Source organism: Callithrix jacchus, chromosome 4 (genome assembly GCF_049354715.1).
Source record: "Callithrix jacchus isolate 240 chromosome 4, calJac240_pri, whole genome shotgun sequence".
In the NCBI taxonomy this organism is placed as follows: Eukaryota; Metazoa; Chordata; class Mammalia; order Primates; family Cebidae; genus Callithrix; species Callithrix jacchus.
The window spans coordinates 163,460,459-163,474,758 of NC_133505.1; positions in this window are offsets into that span (position 1 = coordinate 163,460,459).

Consider the following 14,300-nt stretch of genomic DNA (forward strand, 5'->3'; position numbering starts at 1 on the left):
TCATGTCCTATGCCTTCGTATTCACTTATCACCCACTCGCTGACACCCAGAGCAACTTCTAGTACCATAAGCTCCATTCACGGTAAGTGCCCAATACAGGTGCACCAATTTTATGGTTTTTTTTTTTCTTGAGACAGAGTCATGCTCTGTCACCCAGGCTGGAGTGCAGTGGCACAACCTCAGCTAACTGCAAACTTTATATCCTGAGTTCAAGTGATTCTCCTGCCTCAGCCTCTTGAGTAGCTGGGATTACAGGCATGCGTCACCACACCCAGCTAATTTTTGTATTTTTAGTAGAGACAGGTTTCACCATGTTGGCCAGGATGGTCTCGAACTCCTGACCTGAAGTGATCCACCCACCTTGACCTCCCAAAGTGCTGAGATTATAGGCATACTGCGCCAGGCCCATTTTTATGTTTTATACTGTATTGTCTCTGTACCTTGCCTATGTTTCCACATGTGTAGATATACAAATACTTACCGTAGTGTTATAATTGCCTATAGTATTCAGAGCAGTAACAGGCTGTACTGGTTTGTAGCACAGGAGCAATGGGCTCTACCATATGGCATAGGTATGTAACAGGCGGGACCATCTAGGTTTATATAAGTACACTCTATGATGTTCGCATATTATTAATTCATTGAACAACACATTTCTCAGAATGCATCTCCATTGTTAATAGACACGTGACTGCATATATATATATATATATATATATATATATATATGCAACACATACACAAATAATTCATATGCAGTTAACCACAGGTGCAAATGATTTTTAATCTGTGCACTTCAATATAATTATGCCCCTTCCATGATCTCTGGTCATGTACAAACTTGCTTTGAAATTCATTAAAAATGACATTTAAAAATGTCACCATGTTGGCCCCAGGCACAGTAGTTCATGCCTGTAATCCTAGCACTTTGGGAGGCTGAGACAGTGGATTATCTGAACTCAGGAGTTCAAGACCAACCTGGAGAACCTGGTGAAACCCCATCTCTACTGAAATACAAAAAATTAGCTGGGCATGGTGGCGGGTGCCTGTAGTCCCAGCTACTCAGGAGGCTGAAGCAGGAGAACTGCTTGAACCCAGGAGTGGAGGTTGCGAGATCATGCCACTGCACTCCAGCCTGAACAACAGAATGGGACTCTGTCTTACAAAAAACTAAAAAGAAAAGAAAAGAAAATTTTACCATTTTGTCTCATAAACCTCTCTTAAATCAAATCTAAGACTCATCTTAGAATGAACTAAAGACAAATGCTATGTGGTTGACTAAGAGTCACCCCTTTATACGTTCAACGATACTGCAATGGCTTTACATCGTGTCTATGGAAACTGAAAAAAAGTATTTCAGGGCGATTTTTAGGGGAAAGATTAGTCCAATTGCAGGTAGATTTTTTCTTTTTCTTTTTTGAGATACAGTCTCACTCCCATCACACAGGCTGGAGTGCAGTGGCACGATCTCAGCTTACTGCAACCTCCACCTCCTGGCTTCAAGCAATTCTCCTGCCTCAGCCTCCCTAATAGCTGGGATTACAGGCACACCACCAAGCCCGGTTAATTTTTGTGTTTTTAGTAGAGACAGTTTTCGCCATGGTGGCCAGGCTGGTCTCGTGACCTCAGGTGATTCGCCTGCCTCAGACTCCCAAAGTGTTGGGATTACAGGCTGAGCCACCGCGCCTGGCCAATTGCAGGTAGATTTTAAGACTGGCTGTGAGGGGATGGGGCCCTCCTCTGCAGAGAGGCGTGAGAAAGGTCGTGGGTTTGGGAGGAGCCTACAGGTCAAGGTCAGGCGCAAGGGCCTGGAGGACCCAGTTCGGATTTTGGCTCAACCATGCCGCTGGTGCGTCCTTACGCGAGGGACCGGACATCCCCGCGGATAACGAGTTAATAATAGCAGCCAGCTCACAGTTTGGCTTTCAGGAGGTAATACCCATGCATGAAGCAACTCAGCGCAACGTCCAGCATGTTAGGCGCTCCAGTTGTTCCTCTCACCTATGAACAGTGGCGATGTGTGAGGACCAGGAAGCCGAGCACAGTGACGCTCGCGGGTGATGGGGCGGGGCCGGCAGGAGCAGGTGAGCGGGGTCCAGGCTGGGGGCCCTGGAGGTGGGGCCCAAGGCTGCCACGGAAAAGCAGCTTTAGCGCAACGCCTGCAGCGGAGTCGTGTTTTGCATTAGGAAGCGTTTCACTGCCCAGCGACAGATCACCTGGCCCAGCCTAAAGAACTGCAGCCTCGCAGATCCAGGGGACCTGAGCGCAACTCCACGACCGGGAGCCCGGTTCCCAGGCTAGGATGTGTCTAATTAGGATGACTTGTCAGGTTTGAGGTAGGCTGCTGGGGACAGACAGGGAGCAATGTCCTGCCTGCTCAGACCAGGGCTGTTCACAATTCTGGATTTGGTCCCACACCCTTCAAAAACAATTAAGCGTCATCACCTGTGTGTCTGAATGTGGCACTGGTTTCTCAAGTCCCCAATTTCTTCTTGGTGGTAGCAGAGCACTTCTGAGGCTTCCTGGAGCATCCTAGCGTTTCTAAATTTCAAGATACCCTGTCTCCGCAAAACTTTATTTAGAGGCATCTGAGTGCTGGCACCTGGGTGTACTAAATAATGCACCTGGAGGAGCCCTTAGACTCCAAAGAACCATGATGATCGTGGTTTCAGAAGTCTCGGATACTCCCCAGGGAAGTGAAGAAATCCTGCTGTATGAACCTCCCACCCAAGCCTGCTGATCACAGGTTTGCTTCCCATTTGCCAAATTTAGGTGAAATTTACATTAATTCAGAGTTAGGCAAAATGCTTTACCAGATTTTGTTGGTTTATTATTTAAAGCAGTATAATTTTTTTTAATCCTCTCAGTTCCTCCTCTATTCCTTTCTGCTTTTGGACACACTGAAATATGTAATGTTTACATTATTGGGCCGATTTCTTAACATACTTCTTTTCTTCCCTCACTGGAGACCTAGAAAAATAATACCAAATAGTGAAGACGAAAATTTGATCTGATAGTTCAACCAGTATTTTAAATCCATTTCTTGATCATTCATTGCCAAAGTATTTCACAAAAGAATCAGCCCAAGGAAACTGGAGTTATTCTTTCACTTTTTTTTTTTTTTTCCATGAAAAAGCTTAAGTAAAGGTTTCTTGAAATTGTTCTTCACATCTTCTGGTCAAGGTACAAAATCTCCCTCCAGACAGTCTTTCGTATCTCACGTCCGGCTAAGTGGAGGACCTGGGTATCTGTCTCCTTCAAGCCCATTTTAATCATTTGTAGCTGGAACTTTTAATAAAACTTCGTTTAAATGCTTCTTAAATAGAAGGGAACTGTGATGCGGTCATGGGAGGGCCCAGGTTTGAAATATATGAGAGTTAAATCTTGTGATCTGAGTTGCCGCATCAATTAATATAAGATGGTATTAGTAATAATAATCCAAGCTTCAAAAGATTTTGTCAGAACTAAGAACATGCACATATATATTCTTAGGAAAAATATATATATTATTGGAATATATATAGGATTAATATAATATACAGGAATTTTTTCTAAGAATATATATACATTATAAATAATATATAAAGTACATATTGCTAAGAATATATATGTTATAAATATATATTATAAATAATATAAAAATATATAGTACATTTGCTAAGAATATATATACTATAAATATACATTTATAGTGTATATATTAGAATATATACTAAGAATATAGAAATATATATAATATATATACATATACATACATATATATTTTATATATATTCATCTCTGAGAGAGAGAGATTCATTGCCTAGCATGCAGTAAGGGTGCAATCGTTGCCTCCATCCATATTTTTTCATTACTCTGACCTCCTTTTTGAAATCAGAACATGGGATTTTTCATCAGAGAGCCCTGAAAATTCATGATCTATGTGCATAGCTACTACCACACCTCCACTCCAGAACATTCGCCCTAACCTCAGCTCTCTCACCTTGTAAGGACTCAGGCTAGTAGCCAGAGGGACTTAATAAATCTTTATTGATGATAAGCCAAAAGGTTCCATATCATAGCAGCTTTAAATGGCCCTGCCTCACTTAAACAAGAGCCAGAAGCACGGAAAACCACCACCAGAGTTCTGCACCCCTCTCCCATCTTCATCCCGGGTGGTTCTCTGAGGATTCTCTGGGAATGTGCCTCAGTTCCCAATGCACAGTCAGTCTGCTTGCCATTACGGCTCATGTTAAACTCACCTTTGTCGTGCAATCGCCAGCCTCTCCCATGCTCATGGTTCTGGCCTTTTCCCCCTACTCTCTCACCCTGCACCCATGGAGGAAACCTACCCTTCCTATTTCCTCAATATAGGGAGGAGAACCAGAAACTCAGGCATTTCAGGACAATGTCAGGTATGGTGCAACCAAATAATGCAAAAGAATGCTTTCTAGAAAGACTGGATACAAGAGCAGCCCAAATGGGCTAGAACAAGGAAGGTCTGAACTGGTCATCTGCAGACGGGCACAGAGCTGGGCTCAGAGCATGAAACCAACTCCAAAGATGGTCAAATGAAGACTTGGCACCCAGGGCCATAGTCCAGAGATGAACCAAAACCAGGACGCTGCTGAAGCTGTCAAATCTTCTGCCAAGGATCCAGACCCAGCCCAAACCCAAAGGGCCGCTCTTGTCAGGGGAGAACAGGTGATTCGAGGGAGTCAAGTAGGCACTTGGGTGGCATCAGGGGAGCTGAGTACTGCAGATGCTGGAGACAGGGCAGAGAAGCACAAGGCTGTCATTCTAGAAGCACTGAGGACAGGGCAGGGCCAGGTCCTCTCAGAGGCTCCTGCAGATGAAGAAAAGGGTTGGTTCAGAGCCAAAGGCAGAGCCGAAGCCACATCTTCCAGGTTTCAGTGCTGACCCAGGTTGGGTGCTGGACCATGCACCAGGCAAGCCATTCTATACTGAGGCTCCGCGTCCTAGGCTGGCCTGTTGCCTGCAGCTTACATGGCTGTCACTGAGGAGCTCTCTCTGACTGGGGCCCAGCCTGCACCCTGGCAGATGGAGCAAGGTCCAGGGGGAGGCCCTGAAGCCTAGGAGCACTGCAGTTTCCCTGTGGTCCCCTCTTCTGCCAGAGCAGCCATCTTCACCAAAGGAGAGAACATGGAGGGCTCATGGGAAATTAAGGAGAGTTTGTGGGTCTGCCAGCTTTCGTAGCAGCAGGCAAGCAAGTCTGTCTACGATGCAATACTTCAGAGGTGGCCCAGACTCCAGACTTCCCAGACCTCTCCCAGGGGGTCTGGGAAGGCAAGAAACGCATCATCAGCTTAGTAAGACAAGAAGCACAATCAGAGGTGAAGGAAGAAGTGGGTAACTCCCAATTGCACACAGGCTTGATGGTAGGGCTGGCCATAAAACTCACTAAAGGGGCCAGGCGCGGTGGCTCACACCTGTAATCCCAGCACTTTGGGAGGCCGAGGCAGGTAAATCATCTGAGGTCAGACCAGCCTGACTAAAATGGTGAAACCCCATCTCTACTAAAAAATGCAAAAATTAGCCAGGTATGGTGGCGGGCACCTGTAGTTCCAGCTACTCAGGAGGCTGAGGCAGGAGAATGGCTTGAACCTGGGAGGCAGAGGTTGCAGTGAGCCAAGATCGCACTATTGCACTCCAGCCTGGGCAACAGAGCAAGACTCCATCCAAAAAAAAAAAGTCACTTACAGGACTTCCTCTTATTTCCCCCAAGGCCATCTTGCCATCCCCAGGCAAGAACCATGCTAAACAATGGCTTCCAAGTGCTGGTTCCTGAGGCAGACCATCATTGCCATTAGCCCACACTTGTGTGTTGCTGCCTCTCTGCTCACAAGAGGTAAAAATGTAGGAACTCATGCTTAATGCTGGTTTTTTTATGTGGCTCTTTATTATCTGTTCTTGATTCAACCACCATTTACAATTAGATTTTTTCACCTACAAGGATGATGGTCACCATTTTTTTAGTTACCCCCTCACCAGGGCTTTGACTGCACAAAACTTACATCCAGCCCCTTAGCTAAAATTAGATTCACCTTGTGTCTTGGCTCTTAAGATTTTGACAAGTTGGCTGGCCTTGCTTGAACTCATATCTCTGCAAATACAAGGTCTATTGGAAATCTGGAGTTGTCACTTTTTTCCCCTGGGCAATCAACTGTACAATCACAGGGAATGCTCGCGATTGCTATTACTGTAACTCTGGGAACACAGGCACCATATAACTCTGCTGAATTAAAAAAAAAAAGAAGAAAAAGACTCATAACTTAAGAAGCTGCCAGGGTTTGAAGTGGCCCAGGACTGCTGAGCCACTAATGCCTGAAATGCTTTAGTCTGAAAAGAGACATAATGTATATTAGCATTCTCAGCAAAAGCACTTTAGCCAACTCTGTTTTCATATGCCTCAACCCAGTTCCTTTGAAAATGAAAGTAAAAATAAAGCAATACTCCTTATAATTTCAGCAAGACCTTGGAGTGTGGGTTAAGAAAATCTGCTGATTCTGCGGACCTTCGAAAAGGTGTCGTGGGGGCGGGGAGGAGTCACTGCATTTGGGTCTTGTGCGGGTCCCTAAGAGCTGTGCTTTGCCTGTGCTTCCGATATTTTCTTTTAAACTTGCCATTTTGCTGCTGCAGCTGGGCTTGTCAGTTTCCAGTACTAATGGGTTGTGATGGGGTGTCAGGGGAAGTCAACAATCAATGCTCGAAAAAAACTGGTGGGGGCGGTTGGGGAGGCCCTCACTGCTGACATGGCCAGGAACAGAAATACAGTGGCCTCCTTTTGTAGAAAAATAGACAAGAAACACTGCACTGTGTTTTTCTTTTAAGATTAGTATAGATTTTTATCCTTTGATGACTGGGGCTGTCTGCCCTTCCCCCGCTGTAAGTTTGGCTATCACACAACACAGATTCTGGCTTTTAAATAACCACTTTACAGTATAGTTAACATTACAATTCCTGGTGTGAATTAAAGTTGTTTCTTGCAGGAAGATGAATGAAGATTGGAGAAATGTCTGCCAAAACAGAGGCATGAAGGAAATGGTGAGAGATGGCTGGACACACCTTGTGAATGGGCCTGTTTTAGGAAAAACTCATTTGGACCCCAGTGTTGTGTGACAGTAGAATACCATTACAGTAACATTCAGCTTGATGACTCTAATGGCAAAAACATCAAAGCCTGGCTGAAGTCTACATCCAGGGCAGGAAATCTCATTGAGCATCCTTTTCCCTAATAATTCAGCAGAACACTATTGTGGCCTGGTATCAGAATGCAAGAATAAGATTCGCCTCAGAGGTTGTTTTATTCAAGTCATATATCAGGGATTATACATGGAAAATGATTTGACTCTACTGTAATATAATCTGTGATAGCAAAGCACTTTCTAAACAGGGGTTTACTGTACTTACTAATGTGAATTCTATTGATACCAAGAATCCCAGAGTCATCATCAAGTAAAATTATTCCGAGTTGACTTTATACAACACAGGAGTTCCTGAAAATTTTGGGGTGACTCAGAGTAAAACTCAGAATCACATCCTTATCTGTTCACTTTGTAAATCCAAATCTATACCTAACAGGTTTTCTTAAAGGAAAGTTCATCTCTATTCATCTTTCTTTATAAAACTGAAAATTTTTGCCTGTAATCTCAGCACTTTGAGAGGCCAAGGCAGGTGGATCACTTGAGGCCAGGAGTTTGAGATCAGCCTGGCCACGATGGCGAAACCCCCTCTCTACTAAAAATACAAGAATTAGCCAGGTGTGGTGGTGGGCACGTGTAATTCTAGCTATTTGGGAGGCTGAGGTTGCAGTGAGTCAAGGTCACAGCAACTGTACTCCAGACTGGGTGATAGAGTAAGACTCTGTCTCGAAAAAGAAAAGAAAATTTTTGTTACAGAAAAAAAATGTGAGGCCAGGCACAGTGGCTCACACTTGTAATCCCAGCACTTTGGGAGGCTGAGGTGGGTGGATCACAAGGTCAAGAGTTCAGACCAGCCTGGCCAACACAGTGAAACCCTGTCTCAACTAAAATACAAAAATTAGCTGGGCGTGGTGGCAGGCACCTGTAAATCCCAGCTACTCAGGGGGCTGAGACAGAAGAACTGCTTGAACCCAGGAGGCGAAGGTTGTAGTGAGCCAAGATCACGCTAATGCACTCCAGCCTGGGCAACAGAGCTAGACTCCATCTCAAAAAAAAAAAGAGAAGAAGAAAGAAGAAAAGAAAAAAGGAAAAAATTGTGAACACAAAATGTGTGAAGTTGTAGTGAAATAAAAAGCAGCTTTCTCATCCCATCTTCTTACCTGAACTGTTTGTTTCTTTCACATACTTCACAATCTTACCCAGCCCAATTAGTACTCTCAATTTCATCATTTCTATTTATAAAGATTTTAATAAACATATAGTAATTTAATGATTGGAGTAAAATAACACAACAAGTTTATTTTTTAAAAATCATCCACCAAGAAGATAGGGTAGCTGTACTTCTTTTATTTCTCCCACTAATTGCAACTAAAAACCCTAGACATTACCTATGTATATAAATCAAACGTAAGAAGACTCTGAAAGGTGAATGGAAGGAGGTAGACTGAATAGGGGCCTTGGGACGCAAGGAATGAAGAGTGTTGAGTTCCCTGGGTTTTCTTTCTGTCTCATATATCCCAGACTTGGAAAGAAAGAAGCTGGCAACGCTGAAACTAAAGGGTGTGGACAAAAATAACCCCAGCAAAAGTCTCACTGCCCTTTTCCTTATCTGCAGAAAATTCTTGATCTTTGCTGATATGCTTGTTACATATGTATTAAATATTAATCGACAAGACCATGTGTCTGTGACGTAGCCTATCTTATAATGCGTGTTGCAAAAATGCCTGCCGGTTCTTACTGATTGACCCAGGAAAACTCCCCTTCCTTCTGGCCTGTTGGCTCCAGATCTTCTCTGCAACGTCAGTGCTCAGAGCTCTGGCCCGCGGGTCTCTGTACTCGGAACCTGGGCTTCACACTACTTGAGGAGGGGCTCGTTTGCAGCTTTGGTAGGAAGAGAACCTTTCTGTTTGGGATCCAAGCTAAAAACGGATTCCACTGCCTCAATTGCACAGCAACATTTACATCTTTCCTGTTAGTGTATTAAGATTTGACATCCTCCTGAGTTACAGGAGTTCAGAAGATTACTATTTAGTCCTCATAGGCTTATCATTGTGTAGGCTATAAATGGTCAGAAAATACTGAATGGACAAACAAATATCTATTGGCACTACAGGTCGAACAGAACTGAAAGTACACACACACACACACACACACACACACACACACCCCAAATACTGAAAATGCTGGATAAACTATTTTTAATGCATACTCAAAAGCAAGGAAAGAAAATTCCCTGATGTCAGGAATAAAGAACCACTCAAAGAAAAAGAGGTGAGTGTGAGCTGAAGCCAAACAGATGACCCGGTGTCCTAACACGCATGGGACTCAAGTTTTAACACCTGTGCAGGAAAAGGAGCTGAGGCCTTGGGCTCATGCAGGACACAAAGCTGAAACAAAGCTCCTGTTTAAACTGGAAGCCATGAAGCTTTGCCTGGAGGGTGACAATGAGCTTAGAAAGTTGACACTGTGATTTAGAGAATCAACAAGAAAGCTCACCATCAGCTCAGTGCAATGGGTAGAAAGCCTCACCCATACGAAGCTGGAGCCAGTGTCTGCTACACACATGTGTAGTGTTCACATCTCTATTATCTATGTGAGGAGAGAACGCCAGCTGAGAAATTAAACAGGCACTGATGCATCAATCCCACTTCTCCAAGCATATCCACAACAACTGAAAGCAGGGTCTCAAAGAGATGTTTGAACCCCCATAGTCATAGCAGCATTATTCACAACAGCCAAAAGGTGGTAGACACAAGTACCCAGGTATCCATCAGTGGGTAAACTGATCAATAAAATGTGGTATATATGTATTAGAAATATTATTCAGCCTCGAAAAGGAAGAATATTCTGTCACATAGATGAACTTTGAGGACATTATGCTAACTGATATAAGCCAGGTACAAAATGACAAATACTGTGTGATTCCACTTATATGAGGTACTTGGAGTAGTTAAAGCTCATAGAGACAGAAGGTAGAATGGTGGTTGCTAGGGGCGGGGACAGGGGAAAACAGCGAGTCACTGTTTAAAGGGTATAAAGTTTCAGTTTCCCAAGATGAAAAAGTTTAGCAAATTGATTGTGCAATACCGTGAATATATTTAATGCTACTGAACATTACTGTACACTTAAAAATTGTTAAGATGGGTGAGGTACAGTGGCTCACACCTATAATCCCAGCACTTTGGGAGGCCCAGGTGGGAGGATTGCTGGAGCCCAGAGAGTTTGAGGCAACAATAAGCTATGGTCGTGCCACTGCACGCCAGCCTGTGTGACAGAGCAAGACTCTGTTTACTGAAAAACAAATTGTTAAGATGGTAAACTTGCATTATGATTATTTTACCACAATTTAAAAATTAAAAAGAAAACTGGTACAGACCAGGGAAAAGCAAATAGCAAATGGAAAACAAGAATATCTAGACAAGAGCACAATCAGGATCCAATGTCATCCCAGAAAATCAATTCCCACCGAAGATGAGCTCACACGCAAAGATGACAAAGCCACATAGGGAAATGAGTCACTGTGGAATACTCGGCAGAGGCAGCAAATGGAAAAATGTGTTCTCTGAGAGATATAAAGCAAACATTCCTACCCAAGATACAAAAGATTGTCTATAAACCATAATAAAAGAACAGAAAAGTAATGAGGTTGCGAGAGGGAGAATGAAGAGGTAGCATTAAAGAATAAAAGACAAACTAAATAGGAATTATAGGAATAAGCAAATAGACCATCATTACCATTTTCAAAAACAACATCATTGCATGGGTTAAACACTGGTATAATTGATACTGCTAATGAATCCAGAGCATGGAAAAAAAAAAAACATATTTTATTCAGGCTCAGACCTTTTCCTAGCCAATTGCATGATTTATGAGCCATGATGCAATACCATTCTACAGCCAGACACAAAATAATATCAGGCAATTCCTCCTGTTCATTCTCAAATATTCAAACTTTGGATCAGGCACTATTTTTAAGCCCTGAAAATGCAGTTACAAATGAGACATACAAGGTCTTTCTTCTTCCTCAGGTTCTTGCATTCTAGTAGTTTGTTATCTAGAAGACAATAAATAGGCATAAATAAAATAATTTCAGATATTGATAAGTATAAGAAAAAATAATACAGAACATAAGATAGAGAGTAATGGAGCTGTCATTGGGACATCTTAGACTAGGTGTCCAGAAAAGGCCTCTCTATAGAGGTGGCATTTAAGCTGAGCTTGGATGAGAAGGTGCCAGTCAAGCCAAGATCTTTGAGAAGAACAATCCAAAGGGAAGAAGGGTTGAGGACAGGGGCTCTGAGAAAAGAAAGCAACAAAAGCCTCTGGATCATGGTTTAGGATGGACATAGCAGAAAGAAAGGAGAAGGATGTTTTCCGTCAGCCATAGAATGTAAAATGCCCTAGTTCAGATCTGCCCTGTCACTTGCATTGCCATATTGCTACTGGTTAAAGTTCAAGTCATAATTAGGTTCTAGGATACAGTCTGAGAGAATCAAAGCCCCAGGCCAAAATGACACCGCCAGGGCAGACACAGAACTGTGTTTTCTCAGAATTCCCTGGGTGACTCTGTACTGCATATTGCCTGCCCCTGCATAAGGGGACAAGTGAGTTGATGCTAAGCACCCTCAAGCTCCATCCATTTTCAAAAACAACAGTGATGACCTTCTGTAACGGGGCATCTAGTCACGGTTTGGGCTTTGAAGATCACAAGCTGCAAGTGCCCAACTCTGCCATGGTAGCACAAAAGCAGCCAAGATAATACATGACCAAAGGAGTGTTGCTGTGTCCTAATGGCACTTTGATAAAAACAGCCAGTAATTGGCCAACCCCTGTTCTAAAGCAGTGGTCTTGAAAGATGAGCCTTGGGCTGCGTGCAGTGGCTCACACCTGTAATCCCAGCACTTTGGGAGGCCGAGGCAGGCAGATCACCTGAGGTCAGGAGTTCAAGACCAACCTGGCCAATGTGGTGAAACCCCATCTCTACTAAATACTAAAAAATAGCCAGGCGTGGTGGCACATGCCTGAAGTCCTTGCTACTTGGGAGGCTGAGGCAGGAGAATTGCTTGAACCTGGGAGGCGGAGGTTGAGTGAGCCAAGATCAGGGCACTGCACTCAAGCCTGGGCAACAGAATAAGACTCTGTCTCAAAAAAAAAAAAAAAAAAAAACAAAGATGGGATGTGGTGGGGGAGAAATATTAGTAGTTTTATTTATGATGTTTATCCCCCCCACCAAAAAAATCCAGAAAGACACTCATCTATTAATATTTAATATACAGGTTGACGTTGGTGGCCTCAATCTGATGTCAGAGCATGAGATCACATGGTACGAAAAGAATCATAAGGGAAAAGAGCTGCCCAAGCACAGCCAGTGGTCTTCAGTCTTTCTGTACTTTCAGTGCCTCATAGCACATTAGAGTTTGTACGGTTTCCACAAAGAAACCTCAGACTGAAGAGAATACCAACAATACAAGCACAAATGATAAGACAAACATAACAAAACCCACACATCTCCAAGTCCCAATATGATATGTGTTAGTCACATAAAACAAAAACAGTGGAAAAATTAATCATATCTGAAAAGTGGTCCACAAAACTATTCAAATCTGTATTCATTACCTATGGCTGTAAAACAGATCACTGCAAAACTTGGTGACTTAAAACAATAATAAGGATTTAGTATCTCACACAGTTTCTATCGGTCAAAATTTGGGTGCAACTTCTCTGAGTGATTCCGGCTTAGAGTCTCACATGAGACTGCAGTGAAGACATTGGCCAGGGCTACAATCATCTGAAGGCTTTACTAGGACTAAAGGAGCCACTTCCAAGATTCACTCTTTTGGCTAGCTTTTAGAAAGAGTTCTGAATTCCTCATCATATGGGCCTCCCTATCATGCTGCTTGAGTCTCCTCACAACGTTGCAGCTGGCTTTCCCCAGACTGAGTGTTGCAAGAGAACAAGGCAAAAGTGGCAAAGTCCTAGCCATAGAAGTCAGCACCATCAGGCCAGCCATGGTGGCTAATGCCAGTAATCCCAGCACTTTGGGAGGCCAACATGGGTGAATCAACTGAGGTCAGGAGTTCAAGACCAGACTGGCCAACATGGTGAAAACCCACGTCTACTAAAAATACAAAAATTAGCCAGGCATGGTGGTGCACGCCTGTAGTCCCAGCTACTCAAACTAAGGCAAGAGAATCACTTGAACCTGGGATACAGAGGTTGCAGTGAGCCAAGATTGCACCACTGCACTCCAGACTGGGCAACAGAGCAAGACTCCTCAAAAAAAAGAAGAAGTCAACACCGTCACACATCACTTTCACCATATTCTGTTGGTCACACAAACCAACCCAGATGTCAGCCTGGATATAGTATGGAATGGAGTATACCAGGAGGCGAGGACCACTGAGGGCCACCTTGAAGGCTGGCTACCATAGTCCATCCTCTGACCCCTAATAATTCATGTCCTTCCTACATGCGAAATATACTCACTCCCTCTCAAGTGTCCCAGAAGTTTCATCTCCTTACAGACTCCATTCAAAGTCTAGAGTCTCATCATTTATATCAGGTCTAGGTGCACATGAAGTTCCTCAAAGACCAGTGAAATTTACCCTAAAGGTACCTGAGGTTTGGAGGTTGTGAGATATTTAATGAGAGCAAAAATTAATCATACCATGGTATTAGTCTGGGTTCTCGTGTGTGTGTGTGTGTGTGTGTGTGTGTGTACGCACGTGTGTGTGTAGAGAGAAAGAGACTGGTATTGTAAAGAATTGGGTCATGCAATTATGGCGGCTGAGAAGTCCCATGATCTGCCATCTGCAGGCTGATGACATGGGAAATCTGGTGATAAAATTCAGGCCATATGTGAAGGCCTAAGATCCATGGTGTAAGCGCCCATGATGTAAGTCTCAGTCTGAGAAGACCAATGTTCCAGCCCAACAGTCAGGTCCAGAATGTGCATCTCCCTTACTCTGCCTTTTGCACTATTCAGGCTTCCGAGGGATTGCATGAGGCCCCCCACACTGGGGAGAGCCATCTGCTTTACTCAGTCTACCCATTCAAGGATAATCTCATTGGAAAACACCCCCACAGACACACTCAGAATAATGTTTAACCAGATATCTAGATATCCTGTGTCCCAGTCAAGTTGACACATACAATTAA